General features: G+C 46.5%; 1 protein-coding gene across 4 annotated transcripts in view; it reads right to left on the bottom strand.

Moving 5' to 3' along the window:
• The window catches only part of SIPA1L3 (signal induced proliferation associated 1 like 3), a 215495-nt gene extending 195066 nt beyond the window's left edge, over positions 1-20429 (bottom strand). For 2 of the 4 annotated variants that reach the window (XM_036231607.1, XM_016165240.2), the window contains exon 1: positions 19798-20215. The gene's annotated coding sequence lies outside the window, so the exon portion shown is untranslated. Of the gene's footprint in view, positions 1-5540; positions 7969-19797; positions 20216-20259 lie in introns of those variants that run through there. The other 2 variants (XM_016165239.2, XM_016165241.2) reach the window with 2 other exon arrangements.
• Between the last annotated feature and the right edge of the window lie 480 nt (positions 20430-20909).

The raw sequence follows: 20909 nt of genomic DNA, 5'->3' as shown, positions 1-20909 counted from the left end.
AGGATGGTGGAGTATAAAAGTAGAAAGAAGCTGGGTCCCTGATAGGACTGCAGCTCTGGACTGCTTACCACTGGGTCCTTTACGTGAGAGGGAAATAAACTTCTATCTTGCTTAAGCCATTGTCATTTTGTTTTATATATAATTTTCTATTACATGCAGTTGAACCTAATCCTAGCTGATACACCTAGGATGGAAGAGCTATGATAGAGTGGGTGAAACAGGTATAGTCATATAGCTATACAAATGTATTAAAATGCCCATAAATTGAGAACTGTTCCAAAGAAGAGTGAATCACTGTAAGCTAGGCTTACACAAAGAGGCACCATGGAAATGGGGGGAAGGCGGATAGAGGAGAGGAGACAACCAAGGAAATGATAAGAGAATCATAAAATTTTCATTAGGTTAAACAGGCTGCTGCCCAGGATTAGTAACCAGGATATATAAAGAACACCTACAAATCAATAAGAAAAAGAAACAAAAGGGATGAACAAGTTACATCCAGAAGAAGAAACATAAATGAAAAGGTATTTGCCTTACTAGTCTTTAGAGGAACACAAATTAAAACCATGAGATTTCATTTCATATCTATCAAACAAAAATAAAAAAGCTTTACAAAACCAAGTATGACAAGGACACAGAATTAACAAGAACTTTTCAACATCTTTGGCGGAAATGTTTAGAAAATAGTTTGACAATATTTAGCAAAGTTTAAGATGGTCACATTCTATAACCCATTAATCTCAGGCCTAGTACACACCCAAAAGAAATTCCTGTGTACAACCAGAAATATGTGTAACAACATTCGTGAATAGCAAAAAATCTGGAATGAAATGTCCATTGTCATGGAAATGAGTAAAACAAAAATGTGGTTGTATATTCAGCCAGTGGCATATTACATAGCAGTAATCGATGAATGGACTACAGCTATACTAGTCTGGATCAATCTTAGAATCATAATATTAAGTGAAAAATCCAAGTCCCCGAAGACTATGTACAATATGATTATCAGCTGTATAAAGTTCAAAAATAATTTTTTTTAAGACAAAGATGATTAAAAAATTCAAGACAGTGGTCACCTCAAGGAGAGCAGGCAGGGCCCTGAAAGGGAAGTACCACACAGCACACATAGGATCACATAACTTATTGGTAATATTCTCATTCTTGGGTGGGCAGTAGGCTAACAGCTAGCTAGCTGTTCATTATAATACGTACCAGTATACCATGCATCAAGGATTATGCTGAACTCAATGCTGTGTGCCCAAATGCCATCTTTAATAAATAGAATGCATTAAGAGGTGAGGAAGGATGTACACCAAGTTACCAACAGATGGTACCAATGGAAGCAAGAAGGAGTGAAGAGGATGGAGCAGTAAGTGGTTTCCGTTGCCTGTTTTGTTCTGCTGTCACTTACATATTCATTTCAAAAAGAAATGTTTCTTGTATAATTAAAGTCGTAAAACACAGAGGTTCAAGACACAGATTCCAGAGCCAGACCACCGAAGCTCACACGTGAACTCCACTACTCCTTAGCCATAGGACCTAACCCAAGTTATTTAGCTTCTCAGTGCTTCTGTTTCTGTACCTGAAAAGGGAGGATAATAACAGTGCTACTTCGCTGGGCCATTGTGAAGACTGAGTTGATTCATAGCTCCTCTACACAGTAGATAAGCCCTTAATGACACTGGCTATTATTATTTCAGTCTAACTTCAAACATCTACATGAAAGATATAAACAGCACAATTATCTGATCAAGGCCTGCAAATGATCCCGATCAGTTTAACTCCCAGAAGTATTCACTCCCCTGATCCCTGTAGCCTTGTAAGAAGCCCAGTGCATTGCCTATCCTGGGTATTTACTAAACAGTTGAATATCGAATGCATGCTGCCTCAGTTTACCCACTTCCTTGACTGTCTGAACAGACCACTCCTAGATGCCTAGCTAGTATGTCCATTCTACCCACTTCTTCCTTACCGGCCCTTTGTTCAGGGTGGTGATAAACCCAGCTTTAAAAACTGGATTTCCAAGTCTTCTTATAGCAAGGGGTAGTCATGTCACAAAGTTCTAGCCGAAGAGACACAGAAGTCTGCTAAGAATCTTAGGGAAGGCTTTGGTTTCCTGACAGAGGTGCTGTCTCCCTTCCTTAGAGTTTTCCTTCTTGCTGTGTGTAATAAGATATGGGGCTACAGGTGGAGCAGCTATCATACTATGACTATGAGGCTAAGGGTGGCACTGCAGATAGAGAGGCGCCCGGGGCTCTGGAAAGAGGGTAAGCTGCAGCACCACCCGGTCCTCCTGGCCTCTGCACTTCTCCTTTCATGAGAAAATGACAGCTGTGGTAGCCAGTCTCCAAAGATGGCCTCCAATGGAACACACCTCCATGAACTCAAGTCTTCTGTCTTCCCTCCCACACGGAATCTGGACTGACTCCATGACTCTCTTTAACCAACAGAATGAAGCAGAAGTGATGATGGGTCGGTTCTAGACTTATGCCTTAAGAAGGCTTAGGAAGCCCTAGGCTGCCATGTTATAAGCCTAGCTACTGGCAAGTGAAGCCACATAGTTCTGGGGCTACACGAAGAACAAGGAACCCAGCCATCTCTAAGGTACCATGTAAGTAAAATCATCTTGAACAAGCCTTATCTACCCTCTGGCTGCAGCCACGTGAGAGACCCCAAAGCAAGACCTGCCAAAAAACCATCCGGATGAACCTCAACTGACCAAATATTCACAACATATAATAAACTGTCCTCATTTTAAGGCATTAAGTTTTGAAGTGGCTGGTCATGTAGCAATAGGGAACTGGAACTGACCTCTATCTGGGTATACCATTACAAGTTTCATGAAGCCAAATATATTCTTTACATAAAAAAACACATGCCAATTGATCACAAACCTACCAAAATCCTTGCCGATTCCTATTTTAGAAGATTGTTAATATGTAAAAAAAAAAAAAAAACATGAACCTTCTGTCATTCTTTTTTTTAAGTACACATAGAGCACAACTAATCTGTATCAAAGGTGATGAATCTATTAACTTTTTATAATTAAAAAGCCTCTAAAGTAGATGGTTCAACACTGTGCAGGACGTGGTGAGAACCCTCAGAAAATGTATCTCCTATCTGGGCAAGAGGCATCATTACACTAATGTTACTTCATATTCATTCTCAAAGGCCTTTCAGTTAACAAGGCGGCTAAGCAGGTTGGACACCTACAATCTAATTAAAGAAGGCTATCAATAAAAATAATAATTTGGGGGAAAAAAAACTAAAAACAAAGGAAATGCACATTAGTGACGGCCCAGCCAAACAAATTACGGTACACCCACACTACCACGCACTGCACAGCCATTAAAAAGAGCAAACTGTAGTGCCACCTGAGAATCGAGAGGCGTTTCCACGCAGTACTGCCATGCAAGAGCAGCAAATACAGAAAAATGACAGTACTATCCCCTACAGGATGATGCTTCCCCCTATAGGATTACAGAACCGCAGAGCAAAATATCAAAAGGTGCATACAGGACTTGATTATAACCACGGCAAAGGATTGTGGGAAGATGCTGAACTGGGGGTGGGGCAGGGAGGAGGAGGAGGAGGAAAGAAGGAGACCACAAGAAAAGAGAATGAAAAACTCAAAAAGGGGCTTGAAATCAATTCATGAAAAATAACTATTGTCCCTTTTTACAGAGTGCTTTCTATGTACTAGATACAGTGCTGAGTAACCTGATCTCCCTTTAACTTCTCATTTAACTCAGGTACTATTAATGACTCCATTTAACAGATAAGGAAACTGAGGCCCAGAGAAGGTGTCATGCCCAGAGTTTGGACAGTGCTGGGACTTGAGTGTTGTGCACAATGGCCTCCCAGGATGGTCCCCAACCCCCAGGCCGTTGCGCTTGGAACACACAGGAGCTGCGGGAGGCAGCACCTCTCACGCTGCACGCATTCTTCTGACAGCGGCAGGCCCCCAGGTGCGGGGTGTGTAATGCCCGCACCTGAGTCCCTCAGTGCCTCACGCTGCTGGGAGGGACCCAGGAGGGCCACTGACCTTGCTCCCCTGAGTGGGGAGAAGCCCTGCCCAGGACATTTTTATGGAATCAATTGCTGACACTGGGAGCCAGAAAACTGCTGAGGAGGTGTCAGCTATTCCGCAGGGAGACTCTTCGGGCTCACCACTAATTAAAACCTGTTCGGCACCAGAACAAGAATTATTGCCTGTGAAGGCAGGGGAGACCAATAAACTGCGCCTGGCCAGTTAAACCCTATTTCCAAGGCATTCCTTGATCCCCTCACCACACGAAGACCAAAGCAGCACCTGGTGACAGAGTCGGCTTTCCACATACACGTGTGCACGTGTATGTGCGCGCGCATGTGTGGTGTTTCAACAAAGCCTCTCCACCTAATTAACCTGCACACATCCTGTACCCTCACTAAGGTCAAGGCTGTCTATTCCACATCACGTTCATCCAGACTGTTCAGATGAGCCACTGCCAGGGTCTGGACCACAGCACAAACGGCAGAGGGTGAAGGACAAGAAATCAGAGGACTGAATGCTGCAAGCAGGCCCAAGAACCACTGGGTGACCAAGGAGAAGTGTCTGCATGCCACCTCCCCCATAGCCACAGGTCTCCAGGTATGCTGACATTCTACTCAAACCCCAAATGGAGACAGCTACCCATCCTTGGAGAGTGTTGCACCTGCACCTGATATCATAAATTCTTTCATAGAGTAATTTATCCCACAGCTACCATGTGCTAAGAACTGTTCTGCAAGGATAGAGACCTAAGTCCCTGTGCCTTCACAGAGCCTATATTTGGGGGGGGGGGGGGCAGGTACTATAGGTCCAGTGGGAATAAATACTATGAAGAAAAATAAAGTAAAGGGCTAAAGAGTGATGGAGAAGATGCTATTTGAGGACAGAGGCCTCACTGAAAAGGTGACGTTTGAGCAGAGACCTGAAGGGGAGGAAGATTTGGGGATACTGGGGGAAGTAATTCAGGCAGAGAGAACAGCCAGGGCAAAGGCCCTGCGGGAGAAACTTCAAGAGGCCAGTGTAGCTGGAGTCCAGCCAGCAGCTGGTAAGAATCCAAGATAAGGTGAGACAAGGAGTCAGGTTGTGGGCTCTTCACATATCCTGGACAGGTGAGTACTGCTCCTATTCCGCATTTCATCGGATGAGGAAACTGAGGCCCAAAGAGGGAAAGGAACTCACCCAACCCAAGACCACAGAGCCCAGGGGATGTCCCACAGCCTCTGGCACAGAAGTTTGCATCCCACAGGAGCTCAGCACTCACTGATTCTTCCTCCAGGGAGAAATATCCTCCATACTCCGCCCACCCTCTCTTCACAGTTTGGAGCAGACAGGTAAACATTTCATGGGAGAGGCAGGAGGAAAAAAAGAAAACAAAAAAAGCCACCAGTCTAATTCCTGAAAAAAAGAAACAGTATTCACTTTCTCTATAGTTCACTACCAAACTTAGCACACATCACTCACCTAAAAGATGTCACGAACACAGCCCCAACCACAAAGTAGGCAAGCTTACCGTGACTGAGCTCCAGGCACACTGGAGGCGCCTGTCCGGGTCTTCACCAGGCAAAGGCCACCTGCCTGAGCCCTGCAGGCCGCCCTCGCCCTCGGGTGGTGCCTCCCCCAGCCTGCTGTGGGTGTCTGGAATGCGGAAATGGGAACCTGCCCCACCAGCTCCTAACAGCAACTAATTCAGCAGCCACGAGAACAGGCCAGCCGCTGGAGTTCCCCAAGAGCTGGCTAGTTTCGGGAACAGGCACGTTCAGAGGGCTGCTTTGCTAACAGTCCCTTTAGGGGACGAAAATAAAAGGACCCCTTACTCATCAAGCACGTGGTCTGAGGAGCCTGAATGGGCTTAAAAGAAAGCCGAAGGTAACAAAGACGGTTCACCTGTGACCTCCCATCCAGGAATGGGCCACCTGTTCGCTGACGGAGTCAGGGATGGATCTGTGCCCACAGCATCCCCTGCCCTGAGCTTGCACCTGCCCCCTTCATTCACAATCTCACCATCCAAAGATGGGCTCCTTGCCCCTGGCAGATGGGGAGCTAGCTCACAGAGGCAATGTAGCTTAATGATTAAACACTGCTGCTTAGACTCCCTGGCCAGCTCTGGAAGCACAACTGACGGCTGAGCCTCATAATAACCAGAAGTCAAGCTTTGGAAAGGCCCTGTTACACGCACTTCATGGATTTCTCTCCCTGGCCCTCACAGCTACCCTCTAAGTAAGTACCATCATCATTCCTATTTTAGATGAGAAAGTTCGGGAACAGAAAAGTCACAGCCATAGGTCAGTCTCACAGCAAGAAAACGGTGGAGAATTAACCCAAGCAGAACGACTTGGGTTTCCAGATCTTAACCACTGCACTAGATCTCCTCTCAAGAGGAGAGACTGATCCTCCCCACTGGGCCTCGGTTTCCTCGCATGTGAACTGGGACGAGTGTGAGATGTCAGTGAGATCTTTAGGGTGAGCGCACAGCCCCAACCCACAAAAATGCTCAATAACTATCAGCTGCAATTATCACAGGCTGACCTCACAGTCAATCAGGTTCAGCTTATACCTACAAAATAGGGGCTAATTATGGTCAAATAATTTAAATTCTGAGCAACTGAAGAGAAAAAAAAATTCTGCCATTCTTTTCATCCACAAAAAAATATACAACATATCTATTCTGAGTCAGGCACTAAGACACAGTGTCAAACAAAACTGCATAGTCCCACCCAGTCTCCTGTGAACAAACCGGTACAAAACAGTGAACGAATACCAGATACAGCTCATTGTGGCGACAGTTCATTGCGGGCCAAGCACTGCAGCGTTCTAAGAGTTTTCCGAGCTGTAATGCCCTGGACCATCCCAAGAACCCTGGAGGACAGTACCACTACCGGCCCATTGAACAGATGTAGAAATGGACCTGCAAGGCTAAGCAGCTTGCCCAAGGTCACACAGGGAGCCAAGACGGATCAAGGACTTGCATTCGGGTGGTCTGGCTCCAGAGCCCGCACTTTGTTCCTCAGTCATGCTGCAGTCTGCGAGGCAACAGCTGCCTCTCATGGTGTCCACAGGCAGCAGCAACAGACATCCGCGGAAGATGTTAGTCTGCAACACACTTTCTTCAGTTGCTGGGAGGATAGGGCAGGATTATTAAATGATATTTAATTATTCAATTAATAAAGTCGCTTGATATTGTTAATAAACTAGGCTAGATTCAGAGAAAGGAGGGGTAAAAACTGGTGAAAAAAATACCAAATAACTTCAGATTTAAAGATGACACCATCCTACTGCCAGAAAGCAGCAATGATTTGAAATGACTTCTAATGAAAGTGAAAGAAGAAAGCACTAGAGCAGAACTGCAGCTGAAGATCAAGAAGACAAAGACCATGACGACTGAATTACTACAGACAATGAAGATGGGGAAAAGGCAAAAGATACTAGTTATCTTGGTTCAGTCATCAATTCAAACAGAGACTGTGGCCAAGAAATCAAGAGAAGACTGAGACTTGGAAGGGCAGCAATGACAGAATTAGGAAAGATCACCAAGAGCAAAGATGTGTCACTGGAGTCCAAGGCCAAGATCGTGCACACCCTCGAATTCCCAATTACTATGAACAGATGCCAAAGTTGGACAGTTAAGAAAGCTGATTAAAAAAAAGAGAGAGAGAAAAGATTCATCTAAAATATGTCTTTGGAAGAGAGCTCTATGGATACCCGGGACTGCCAGAAAGGCAAACGAGTGGGTCCTAGAACAAATGAAGTCCAAAACATCACTATAGGTAAAAATGACAAAACTGAAGCTGTCGTATTTCAGGAACATCACGAGAAGACAGGGTTCTTTAGAAAAGACAATAGTTTGAGAAAAAATAGAAGGCAGCGGGAAAAGAGGAAGACCAAATATGAGATGGACTGACTCCATAAAAGCAGCTATAATGGTACAGCCACTATGGAAAACAGTACGGAAGTTCCTCAAAAAAACTAAGAATTGACCTACCATATGATCCAGCAATCCCTCTACTGAGTATTTACCCCAAAGACTTGAAAACCCGTATCTAGAAAGATATTTGCATACAGATGTTCATTGTAGCATTATTCACAGTGGCCAGGACATGGAAGTGCCCCACAATAGACAACTGGCTAAATATACACGATAGAATATTACTCAGCCATAAGAAGAGATGAAATATTGCTATTTGTGACAACATAGTTTGACCTTGAAATAATCATGCTAACCGAAATAAGTCAGACAGAAAAAGTTGAAAATCACATGATATCACTTATATGTGAGATATAAACCTAAAAGCAACAAACATAACAGAGACTCATGGACATGGACAATAGACTATTGGTTACCAGAGAGTAAGGGGGGAGGGGAGAGGAAGATGGGGTTAAAGGGGCCAAATATGTGGTGACAGAAAGAAATCTAACCACAGGCGGTGAGCACACAATGCAAAATATACATAACTTACTATTGAAAATAAACAAACAAACAAATAAATAGGAAAAAAAAGAAGCTACAGCCATGAGTTTACAGGAACTGAGCAGGGCTGTTGCGGACGGGTCACTGCGGACATCACTCATTCACAGGGTCACCAGGAACTGAAGCCGACTCAATGGCATGTATCACACACACTACAGCTGACCCTTGAACAACACAGGTTTGAACTGTGGAGGTCCACTTATATGTGGATCTTTCTCAGTTAATACTATAAATGTATTTTCTCTTCTTTATGACTTTATTAATAAGTTTTTTTCCCCCTAGCTTATTGTAGATGATACATATCACACACAAAATATGTTAACCAACTGTTTATTGGTAAGGCTTCTGGTCAACAGTAGGCTATTTGTTTTGGGGAAATCAAAAAATATATGCAGATTGGTCTCGGTGGGGTCAGAGCCCCTAACCCCCTGAGTTGTTCAAGGGTCAACTATGTGTTAATAGTAGAGGCCACATTCTTGAGCACTTCTCATGTGCCAGTTACGGGAGGGAAGCACTTGACCCACATCCTCTCCCTTCATCCACACAGCCACCCTACGAGGCAGTCAAGATGAGGAAGCTGAGCCTCTGCGAGGAGCACCCTGCACAGGAACTGGTCAGGACCAAAAAGAGGAGAGAGATCCCGGTGTTTCAGAGCAGAGGGAACGCTTTCAAACACCATGCACACTGCCGCCTTGTCACCCAGCTTGGGTTTCCTTAAATTTTCAGATGAAATTTTGGTTTCTTGACAAGACTGGAGCTCCTGTGATACAAAGACTCTGTGCACATCACATTCTCAAAGGTGGACATGACTGGAGAACAAAAAGCTATGTCTTGATTCAGGTAACTTTGAAACAAAGTTATGCACAATGACACAAAAAGAACTGGGTGTTATGCTTCCGCTTTGTTTCACGAACTTCTGTAGCCCATCCAGGTGTCTGCCTATCCATATCCACCCACTTCTCCCAGTCCTTTCCTGAAGAGTACCCCGATTTCATTCCTGTAGCCACTCTCCTCCCAGCAGTCATGTACTTCAAGTGAAGATAGTTCCATTCCAGCCCCAGAGGAAATCCTGACTGGGCCTTGCCTGTGATTTGCCCAGGCATGGTCATGTGTCACAGCACTGGCCAATGAGATACAAGGGAATCTGTGAGGCAGGGCATCTAAGAAAGGTCTGATTTCTCAAGAGACACAGAGCGAGTGAGAGATGCCCTCTTTCTGCTGCTGGATGTGACAAATGGAGCTATGGCAATTATCTTGTGGCCACGAGGGGAGTCTGAGGACACATGAGACACACCAAGGATGACAGAGTGGCAAAACAGAGAAGGCTTGCCTACAGGCACTGTGACTGCTTAGATAACCCTGGTGCTGCCTACCTATGGGCTTCTTTGTTATATCAGATCATATATCTGATTTCAGGACAATTTCAGCTGGGTTTCCTATTAGAGTAGGTCAGTGGTTCTCTAGAAAAGTGCTCCCAGGCACAGGAGCACCAGCCTCACCTGGAGACTTGTTAAAATACAAATTCTGAAGCCATACCTACTGAATCAGAAACTCTGGGTGGAACCTGGCAATCTGGGTTTTGACAACCCTCCAGGGGATTCTGATGGTGGGTTCCAGTTTGAGAACCACTGCAGAAGCACACAGTGATGAATAGTTCAGAGTGAGGCCTCTGGAGTCAGGCTCCCTGGATCCAAAACATGTCACCACCATTATCTAGCTGTGTGACCCCCTTGGGTGAGTTATTTTAATTTAGTTGCCTCATCTGCAAAAGGGGAAAAATAAGAGTGCTTACCTTTCAGGGTTGTGGGGAGGCTGAACTGAGTCACTTCCTGGGAAGCCCTAGCACGGCACTAGTACACACTAGATATTATATACATTACCTGTGTGTTGCTGCTGTTATTACTATTGTTTGCACCGAAAGGCAAACCAACTGACATGACTTCCTGGCTGAGCTCCCCTAAAGCTGCATCCATATCTTCTTGATGTTTGTTTTGGCCCCCAGGACCCAGCCCAGTGCCCTAGGGTTCCAGCGACATGTGACTCTGGTCAGCACAGGGGTGTAACCCATAGGAGGAGCTGAGGGACTTTATCCCAAGTCCAGACCATCACTCCTCTGACCTCCCATAGCTCAAGCCTCCATGGTCCCAGCAGGTACCACTGTGGACACTCCAGGCTGGGTGCCCAGCTGGCTACTGCACTCAGTTACTGATCCGGAATGCCCACGGGCTCTGCCAGGCCCCAAGGAGCACCCCCACCACATGAGTCATGCCAAACATCTGGCAAGAGTCCAGGAGTGCCCTTCCCTCTGGGAGTTATCTGAGATTTCAGAACTGGTGGCACCAGGCTGCAGAAAGCCAAAGAATGACTAACGCCATCCTTGGGTAAGGTCCCAGTCAGAAGAAGCTGCCCTAGTCGGGCTTAACAGCAATACTGGGTATGGGGCTACGGATGGGGCAGGGGCTTTGCACTCACTGGTGTCACTGTCACGTGTCAGTCACTGAAAGAGAAGCGTGGGATGCAGGAAGGTGGAGGAGGTCTCCACCTCTGACCACCAACCTGAGGCAAGAAAGGTTTGGTAAGAGTCTTGGGTTCCCAAAAGGAAACTATTAGGCTGAAAGTCATAAAACTGCCAATATTCAACTATTCTTGACCCACAAAAAGGCAATTTTACATGGCTTAATCTAATATAAACTGGAAAACTCCCTAAAATAAGGCAATATCAAGGAACTGGTCACCAGTAAGAAATTGCGATAGTGGTGGCGTCTGGGGAAGGGAACTGGATGCCTTATTTTTGTTCCTCTGGTACCATGATTGTGTGGTCACGATTCAACATCTAATGAAACTTAATGAATCAATCAACCCTGCAACATCTTCCTATTGCTTAGAAAAAACAAACCTGTATTAGATCCGAAGTGATCTGCAAACAGGTCACCTCTCTGCCCTAACTCCTCCCACTGTCTCTCTTCCAGCCACACGGGCCTCCTGTGAGCTCCTCAGTCTTATCAGGTCCATGGTCTCAGGGCCTTTGCACCAGCTGCTCCCTCTGCCCAGACAACCCCACTGCTCACATTGCCTCATCTCTTCAGGCCTGTACTCATGTCACCATCCCATCCCTGGCCACCCTGTCTAAAATTTCAACACTCTCCACCCTAATACCTCATGATCCCCTTTCCCTGCTTAATTTCTCCACAGCACTTATTACCACCTAACACAATACACATCTTATTTATCTTGTTTACTGTCTGAATCCCCCACTTAAATAAGAGCCCCATTTAAAGCATCGCTGTCCGCTTTGCTCACTGCTGTCTCCCTAGCATGCAGAAGAGCGCTCAGCTCAGTGGGTACCTGTTGAATGAGGATGTTTAAAAATCAGATGCAGTGTCAGTATCTGGGGCTTGCTATTCTCAGATTTAACAAATGCAGCTCCACACTGGGAAAGAGAAAATCAAGCCACTTAAATTGTGACAGTTCTCCTAATGTCCTCTCCACTCTGGACTCACCTCAGAGCCTTTGCAAGAAAAAGCAAGGACAGAATTGAAGAAGGTGCTGGAGGCAGAAGTTCAAGGAAGCCAGAGGGGCTGCAGGGCTGCCCATCTTCCTTCCCACACACCAAAAATAGACTCATTGTAAACAAACAGGGCCAGTGCTCCTGTCCCTATGAACGCTCTCTATCTACCTGGCAAGCCAACAATAAGAAACCCCAAGCGAGGATGCCCTCCTTTCCTGCCTCTTCCAAAGTTTTCTGCACACACTGATTCACTGTTTAGGGACCCCTAAAGAGCAAATGCAATAGGAACCTCTATTCAATGTGAAGGGGGTGTGCATTTTCTATAAAGGAGTTTTGACCACTGGCTCGATGGGAAATACCATCAGGTCCAAGGCACCATCACAAGTTGCATCTTGCCCTTTTCCTTCCATCGAAAGTCAGAATGGGAAAGGGACACTTTCCCTGCTTCCCACTGCAATGCTGGAGGTCAACCAAAGGCTGGCTTCTGGTTCCGTGTGGGGCCTTAACCAAGCCCCATCTGAAGGGTCTGTGCACACCTGTCCTGAAGGGAGGATGGGGTCAGGATCTGAGGCCTCTTGCAGAAACCCGTCCTTAGAAAAAATGCAAAAGAGGCCTCGTGGTCAGGTGCTGGGGGGAAATAGACTCCAGAAAAGAGGGATTCAGGAACCTGATTCCAAGGGCCAGTGCCACTGTGGCCAGTACTCAGAGCAGCCAAGGAAGCGTGTGGTCACTGGAGCCTCGCTGGTGCCCTCAATGCTGCCAGATGCGTCTTTACCAAAGGGTCCCAAAGCCTTGGGCCAAGTATTGACTCGTATCATGAATAAAAAAACAAACAAACAAAAATGTTTTTATTATACAAGTGGACTGGGCAAAGGCAGGAAATTTCCCCATACATACACTTGGACTTGAAACACACAAATGTTGAGTGATATTTATTGTATTTGTTTCTAACTTTTCATGATGAGACATTTCAAACACACAAAGGTGAAAGGAAGACTATAATAAACCCCCACCGGTCAGCTTCAACTCATGACCAATCTTACTTCATTTCTATTCCTCTGTACACAGCTGTCCCCTCCTCCTCCTGCCTGTCCGTATTACTCTGAAGCAAATTCCAGACATCTTAACAGTTCACAGGTATTTCACAATGTCTTAAAGGACGTTTTCTTAAGCAGAACCAAAGTATCATTATCACACCTAAAGAAACTTAACAAGAATTCCTTCATAATACCAAATATCCAATTCCTTTTTATTTTAAAGAAAGGGGCAGTGCAGGTGTCCGCATCATAGAAAAAGCCCATGCCCAGAGTGGTGTTCCGGCCTCCAAGCCCCAAAGGGCCTGGGACATAATCCCAGGGCCCACACATGGAACAGAGAGGTTCCAACACATAGCCAGAGCTGGTCAGCATGGCACCACCTGCCCACCCCATTCATCTGTATGCCCATTCACGGAGAGAACATAGACTAAATGTTTAAGGACCTGGACTCTGGAGCCAGTGCTTGGGGCTGAATCCTGGCTTTGACACTCACAGGCTTTGTGACATGCACTTCTTGAGACCTCAGTTTCCTTATATGGGAAATGGAAATAACAACAGAACCTACCCTGTGGAGTAGTTATGAGGACTGAATGAGATACTATGTGAAAAGCACACTGGGAAGTGCTTTGTACACAGCAAGAGCTCAGTGAATGATGGTTAATATTATTAATTCAACCAACTGGCACTTATTAAGGATCTTTTACATGCCAGGCAGTACCTAGCAGTAGGAGATGATGAAGTGGTTAAGATCCTTGTGAATCATCACCTGGGGACAGAGACTGGCACCAGGTCACCACCTGGGGAGGGGACACGAACAGACTCAGAATCTCTGGCACCTGCCTTGTTTGGGCAGGAGGCCCAGATTCATCCTGCCTCTTAGATGGAGACCCTGGACCAAGGGAGTAACTGAAAGTCTAGAGCAATGACACCAGTAGCTAACAGAGGCAAACACTGTGATATCTCTCTCCCTCAACCCCCACCGAACGATGCCGCTTTGGCTCAGAGCAAGGGCAAGATTCACAAGCTGGGTAAGCCCTACTGTTGCTGAGCTCACAGGAAGATGCCACACAGTTCCCACAAGAGGCCACAGCCACGAGGGACAGAGTCAGCAGACAAAAGGAGTCTTCAAGCCCAAAGAAGCCATTTAGAAATGAGCTTTCGACAGGCGGGGCTCATTTCTTGCTGTCCTCATTCTCGCTGCCCAGCCCCTTTCCCCAATCTCCTCAAATGCCGCTCCATCCTGGGAGGTAAGATCTGTTTCCACCAAACTAAAGCTCTATTTAGGGAGTGGATCCGTCAGCCACTCAGGTCCAAACCAGCACTCCAGCACCAAGAGAAACTTGAGGATCAATGCTGACAAACTCTGGGAATCCATTTTGTGCAATGAGTCCTTCCTATGGTTTTCACTGCTCAAAATTCAGACCCCATCCCCCTCAAACACCACCTAACACAACACATACAACAGAGATTTAAGAATATGATCTCTGGGCCTGAGTTCAAATTCTGTTTTCACCACTTCCTAACCTTGAGCAAGTGGCTTCACACCACCATACCTCAGCTTCCTCATCTGTACAGTAAGGATAATCATAGTCCCTGCCACCTCTGAATATAGGGCACGCTCCCCAAGCACTAAGCACAATGCCAGGCCCCTAAGGTACCTGTGACAGACAACAGCATTAGGTTAGCTATACCTGCCTGTGATAAGTAAGCTTTTCATCACTCATCCACCCTTACTCACCAAGATAAAATGGATGGCATATTCAATCTATCACTGTGAAATACTATCCTTGATTTATGTGTAAGTCTCATAGCCTAGGCCCACACTGTCCAATAAATGTGGCCACTGAGCACCTGAAGTGTGGCCAGTGCAAATAGACATGTGCTGAAAGTGTGAAATGCACACTGTACCTCAAAGACATCATGTGAGAAAAAAAAAAATGTAAAACATCTCGATAATCTTTATAGCGATTACATGCCAAAATGATAATCTTTTGGACAAAATAGTTCCTATTTCTTTTGACTTTTTAAAATGTGGTCATTATAAAAGTTTAAATTATGTACATGGTCTACATCAGTGGCTCTCACTGTATTTCTGATGGGCCTCACTTCCACAGACCTGTGAGAACCAGTATCTTCTGATTGACCTCATTGTCAGTGTCTAGCACGGTGCCCGGCACACAGGCTGAGTAGAAAATATGTTTCATAGATGGCTGGATGAAAGAGGCTCTCCATACTTCTCCTGGTCTTAAAAGCACCCACTACTCTCCTCACATCTAACCAGGCCTGGTCTTCATTCAAAGCACTCAACAACCCATAGGGCCCAAGATAACACCAAGCCGAAAGGGACAGTCATGGGAGCTAAAGCAAGGTCCTGGGCCACACAACCACTTGAGTTGCTAGACTGTTTCTGTATATTTTAACAACCCATAATGCTGGCGTGGTGCTTAGAAACACTTTCCCCTGCCAGCCCAAGTCACCTTGCAAAGATACCCAAGTGGGACACTTGCCTTGTTCACTCTCCTTAGACACCTCACCTCATTTCCTGCGCCTAGTGTGGCAGCTAGCAGTCAACCTTGTTTTGAAAACAGGCTCTGAAAAGCCTTCAGCTCTGAAACAACAAAACATCCCAAAAGAAGTTGACCCCGTCTTTCTTATTGCTAGTGGAAACAATGCCACAACATCCCTAGACCATGCTTGCTGCCACATGAATTAGATACTAGACACGGTCTGCAGGGCTTTGCACATTAAGCAATGTGGAAAGAAAATGCTGCCTCTGCTTTCTAAATCTGTCTCAGCCCAGTGAAGAGGGCCTGAGAAGAGAGGGAGTTTGGCACGAGGGTAAAGAGCCTAGAGCCTGGAGTCAGCTTCCTCATCTGCAAAGTGAGATCAATAAACTTACCTACTTCACTGGACTCATGAGGATTCACTGAGCAAAAGTGTGAAATGCTTAGAAAAACACCTACTACAGAGTAAACACTAGGTAAACATTAACTGCTATTATTATCATTATTATTTTATAAAAATTAAAGTAGTACAAACTTGAAAAATGGGAAGTCACCCTTCTCCAGCTACAATGATACTGTTTTTGTACCAACTCATTTGTCCACCTCTGAGCCTTTGCACTTGCTGTTCCCTCTGCCTGGAACGCTCTTCACTCTGCTCTTGGCACAAGCTGGTGCCTTTTGCTCATTCAGGTCTCAGCTCACATGACTCTCCCTCAGAGAGGCCTGGGAGGCCTTCCCTCACCATCCAAACTAAAGTAACCATCCCTTCCTCACAGCAGCCTGCCTCTTCCCCACTCATTTCCTCCATGACACTTAAACCTATCTGAAATTACTTGGTTTATTGTGCCTTTCCAGCTACAATGCAGACTCTAGGAGAGCCACGATCTTGTCTGTCTTGTTCCCTGTCTAGGGTTTTATGCTTTGAGCCTCTCTGCTACAAGGCCTATGTAACAGGGTGTTTACTGGATGTGTTTGTGAAGGTAAAATTTCAACCTAAATGTCCAGCAATTGAAGAATGGTGGAATAAAGCATGGTCTCTCCGTACTGAAGAATGTGAGTCTAGCTGTTAAAAAGAATGAGTTAGAATTGTATGTAATGACTTGAAGGGAAATGTCCTATCATTCATTGAAAAAAAAAAAATTCAAGTTATAAATATGTGTGGCTGGATCTCTACCTCTTCTTTACTGGGAGTGGGGAGGGGGAAGGAACTAAACTATCTATCTATCTATCTATCTATCTATCTATCTATCATCTATCTATCTAATCATTTAAGCACAGGAAAAGGTAAGTGAGAGCATCCACGCAAATCACCCAGTATATGCATTTTGTTCACTTCTGTATCTCCAAAACCTGACAGACACTTAATAAATATTCACTGTCTGAATAAATGGTTGTCTCTGGAAGAAGAGATTTTGGAGTAGAGGATGGCACCCTTCATTTTCCTTACACATCTCTGTATTGTTTGATATATTACAACGAGCATGTATTTCTTTGCATAACTTTTTAAAAGCCAAATTCAACCCATTTTCACACACACAAATTAGAGCTGTGACCAATACTAGTCTTAAGGCAAGTACAGATGCACGAACTGACCCAACAGCCTCTCATTCCAACAGCTGAAATGAAACACTTTAAAGGAAGTGACTGTTTAATTATTTTATTAAAACATAATACATTTAACTTATATTTTATGAATTAAACACATAACAAGGTAAGCAGTTACCATAACCTGTGTCATATTTTAAACCTGTTTGAAACATATTAGCAGAATGTTTTTCAGAAAAAAAAAAGGTGCCAATCTCTGCACATTCTAAATTCCATTTTTGATTTACCACCTAACAACTGCAAAACGGGCTCACATTTAACTCCTGGACAATTCCACACAGACTACTAAAAAAACCACGTGCTGTTGTCACTAACGATTAAGACCAAAATTTTTAAGTCACTGTTTTATTTCCTCAGATTAAAAAAAGCACTTACATAAATTTGGTGGCCATCACAAATGTGACTGAGACCACAGGTTCCCAACACCAAATGAAACCATGATGACAGGTTTCTGACGACAAACTCAACCTAAATGGAGATCTAATAAATTCTCTTCCCAGCCTCCCTTCTCAGGTGTGCGCTGCCTCCCAGAATGTCAGGATGGCCACCTTCCCATACAGGATATTCTAACCCGATGTCAAGGTGTGACTTTTCAGAAAGAAATAACCAATTCAGCTGAGCTTTGCCAGTCTAAAACCGCAGAAATGGGTCCTCTGAAAGTGAAGCCCTGATGACACACACCTGCGGCCATGCAAATTGGCTAAATCTATGTTGTCTTCTCTGCTCCTAATATGATTTTTTCCATACATTAATCCTTGGTGACCTAAAAGAAACAATTCAACGTCACTGGAAAAGGACACCTCCAGGGGCCAAGAGGGACTTGCAGTGCCCACGAGATGGGAAACCAAGAGGGGTCAATGAAATGGTGGTTCTATGAAATGGCAGCTCCATCTTTCTCGCCAATCTACTGGACCTGGGAAAACTGGGAGAGAAGAGCAATTTCCAAGTTTCTGGCTTGGGCAACTGGGTCGACACTGATCTATTTGCTGAGATGGTGCCTACTGGTTCTGGGAGAAGGAGTTTAGATTGAACGTGTTCGAGCTCATGGTGCCCAAGAGACACTCACCAGGGGACATCAAGGAGCCACAGGTTCCAGCTCCAGAGCCGAAGTTCAGGGGGCTAATATGGTTTTGAAACAGAGTCAAATGCTGGCAGCACTGAGATGGCACATAAAGCACTGGAGTGAATGTACTGGCCTGAGTGGAAGTGAGTGTGTGATGGATGGAGCAGGAGGCTGCTGATAGCAGCTCCGCACCATCTCTTCTCAAGCCCTTGTAATGCAATATGTTCCACAATTTAACCTTTAGTGAACAAAAATGGGGGTGAAAGGCAATAACCGTGTCCCTGCTCTGCCCTGTAAAGCAGCAGCAAAGGCCTATCAAGAAAAACAAGATAGTTATTAAGTGCTTATTATGCACTGGGCCCTGTGCTAAACACTAAACATGAATTATCTCTTGGGATCATCAAAACAACCCTGGCACTAAAGTCCTGTCTATGACTACCATTTCACAGATGGGACACTGAGGCTGGGAGTGAACATGTGGGGGAGCTCAAGGTTGTCACATCACAGCCCACAGTTAGGCAGTCTCTGGACCAGATGGAGAATATCGAAGAACAAGTATAATACATAAGAACTGCTACTAAGTGAGAGAATACAATCTCAGCAAATCCTTACAATCCTGAAGCTGATATTCTTAGCCCACTTTACAAATGAGGAACCTGACTGAGGCTGCAGGAGTGGAAGTCAACTAGACCAGTTCTGAGTCTGGCTTACACGGGAAAACAAGAGTACAGCCAGAGCCCCACCCACGGAGGACCTCTGGGGCACTGGGAAACGCTAAATAAATGGTACTATTTACTGAACACTGCCTATATGCCAGTTGCTACTCCTAAGCACTTTACACCTAGTATCCTCACTGCAGCCTCAAAACAACTCTGAGATGACTGCTATTCCTATCTCCATTTTATAGATAGGAAAACGGAGGCACAGATTGAAGTCAGTTCACAAGGTCGCACAGCTGGTAAACGGCAGAGCCTAAATTTGAAGTAGGGTCTCTCCTCCAAAACCAAAGCTCTTGACAAAATAATTTCAGATAACAGCAGCCACCCTGCACCGACTGCTAACTATGGACTCCGCTCTTCATATGCACACCCTCAACTAACCCTATGCGGTTGATAATACCTTCACCCCATGTCTCCGGAGCTAACAATAGCGCAGACACGTAATAAGAGCCTTCTGTGTGCCAAATGTTTTATTCTCTAGATCTCAACATCTTAACAGAATCCCCAGCAAAATGCAGATACTCTCTCCTTCCCCCGTTTTACCGAAAGGGAAACTGAGGTTCGGCGCGGTTTACCTAGATCGCAGCTCTGGAGTGGCAGAGCCAGGACGTGAACCCCCTGTACCCTGACTCCCACTCCATGCTCTTCCACACAGCGCCAGGTAGGACGTCTGGAAAGTTGAACCATGCCGGTACGAGTCCGGCTGGGTCTCAAGGGCGCGAGTCCCGGCGCCGCCGCCCCCACAAACGGTGCCGGCACCCGGCCGCCCGCCTGGTCGCCCGCTCGCGCTGACCCTCGGGGTCCGAGTGGACTGTGATTCCTCGCCACCCTTGAGCGAGGCTGCCCCTGCACCTGGAGCCACATACCTGGGAGTCCCGGTTGCCCGCCCCGCGGGCCCCACGACCCAGGCGTCCGGCTCCGAGCCGTTCGCTGGAGACACCGCCAGCTCCGGTGGCCCGAGTGACTTCCAGGCTGCCCACTTCCAAGCCTCTTCGCGCGAGGCCCCCTGGGATCTGTAGTTTCACCCTAAGCGGCAGCAAACTGGAAAAAACCTCGCGCGCAGGTGCTGCTGGGAGTAGCAGGCGCAGCACCGCGTCGCCTTCTGGGAAAGGTAGTCCACCTGTCGCCTCCTTGCAGCTCTAGTATCGAGAGCACTTCCGCAGCCCCGAGGGGCGTGAGGGAATGAGGCGTGTCTTCTACAGACTCCTACCCGGTTGCCGCTCCTCGCTCTGCGAGAGCGGTTTTTCCCTTTCTCCCAGACCCGTCCACCTCTTGCTTTCCTTCGGCGGACCCTCTCCCTCCCTCTCCGCAAAGCGCGAGGTACTTACCCCGAGGGCGCGAGCCTGGGGAGAGTAGGGGACAGCAGAGCAGTGCGCTAGACCCCCAACGAAGCGGAGCCGCGAAGGAGGGCGTCTATGCGCGCTCGCGCACGCGCGCTCGCGGGCCAACGCCGGCCTTATTTGCTGCGGGCCCCGCGGGGAGGACTTTTCTTTTCGAACGCGCGCGCGGTCTCGCGCTGGGCTTTTTCCTGCCGGCCGCGCGCCATTGCGCACGCGCGCTCACTCCCCTCGCCTGGGTCAGTCCGCCCGGCGCGTGGTTGGGAAGCTAACCGATGTGTCGGCGGAGTCCTCCCGCAGCATTCCCCAAGGTCGCTACTCAAGCGCTCTTTCTAGGTCTGGCCTTTACGTAGGAGCTCTAGGGTGCAGCCGCACACGCCGTACCCGTTCCTTGTTGAGAGTCTTCTCGTCGCAGGTAATAGGCGCGGCCCGGCCTTGAAGATGTGGACACCGTCTCCTTCAAGCCAACGCGAAGAGCCCGAATGTGTAGGGAGGGGCTCGGGTATGGTCGCCACTACCCAGCCTAGGCAGCTCCAGAGCTTTGCTTTTGAGGGGAGCCTCAGGACCACCATCCAGAGGGCTGCCCTGGGGACCCTGTTATTCATTCGTTGATCACATTCTGAGGAAACTAATGAGTACCT

This window comes from Rousettus aegyptiacus, unplaced genomic scaffold (genome assembly GCF_014176215.1).
Source record: "Rousettus aegyptiacus isolate mRouAeg1 unplaced genomic scaffold, mRouAeg1.p scaffold_m13_p_14, whole genome shotgun sequence".
Lineage (NCBI taxonomy): Eukaryota > Metazoa > Chordata > Mammalia > Chiroptera > Pteropodidae > Rousettus > Rousettus aegyptiacus.
The sequence above is the reverse complement of the archived record's forward strand: the minus strand, read 5'-3'. Positions and strand labels throughout refer to the sequence as shown.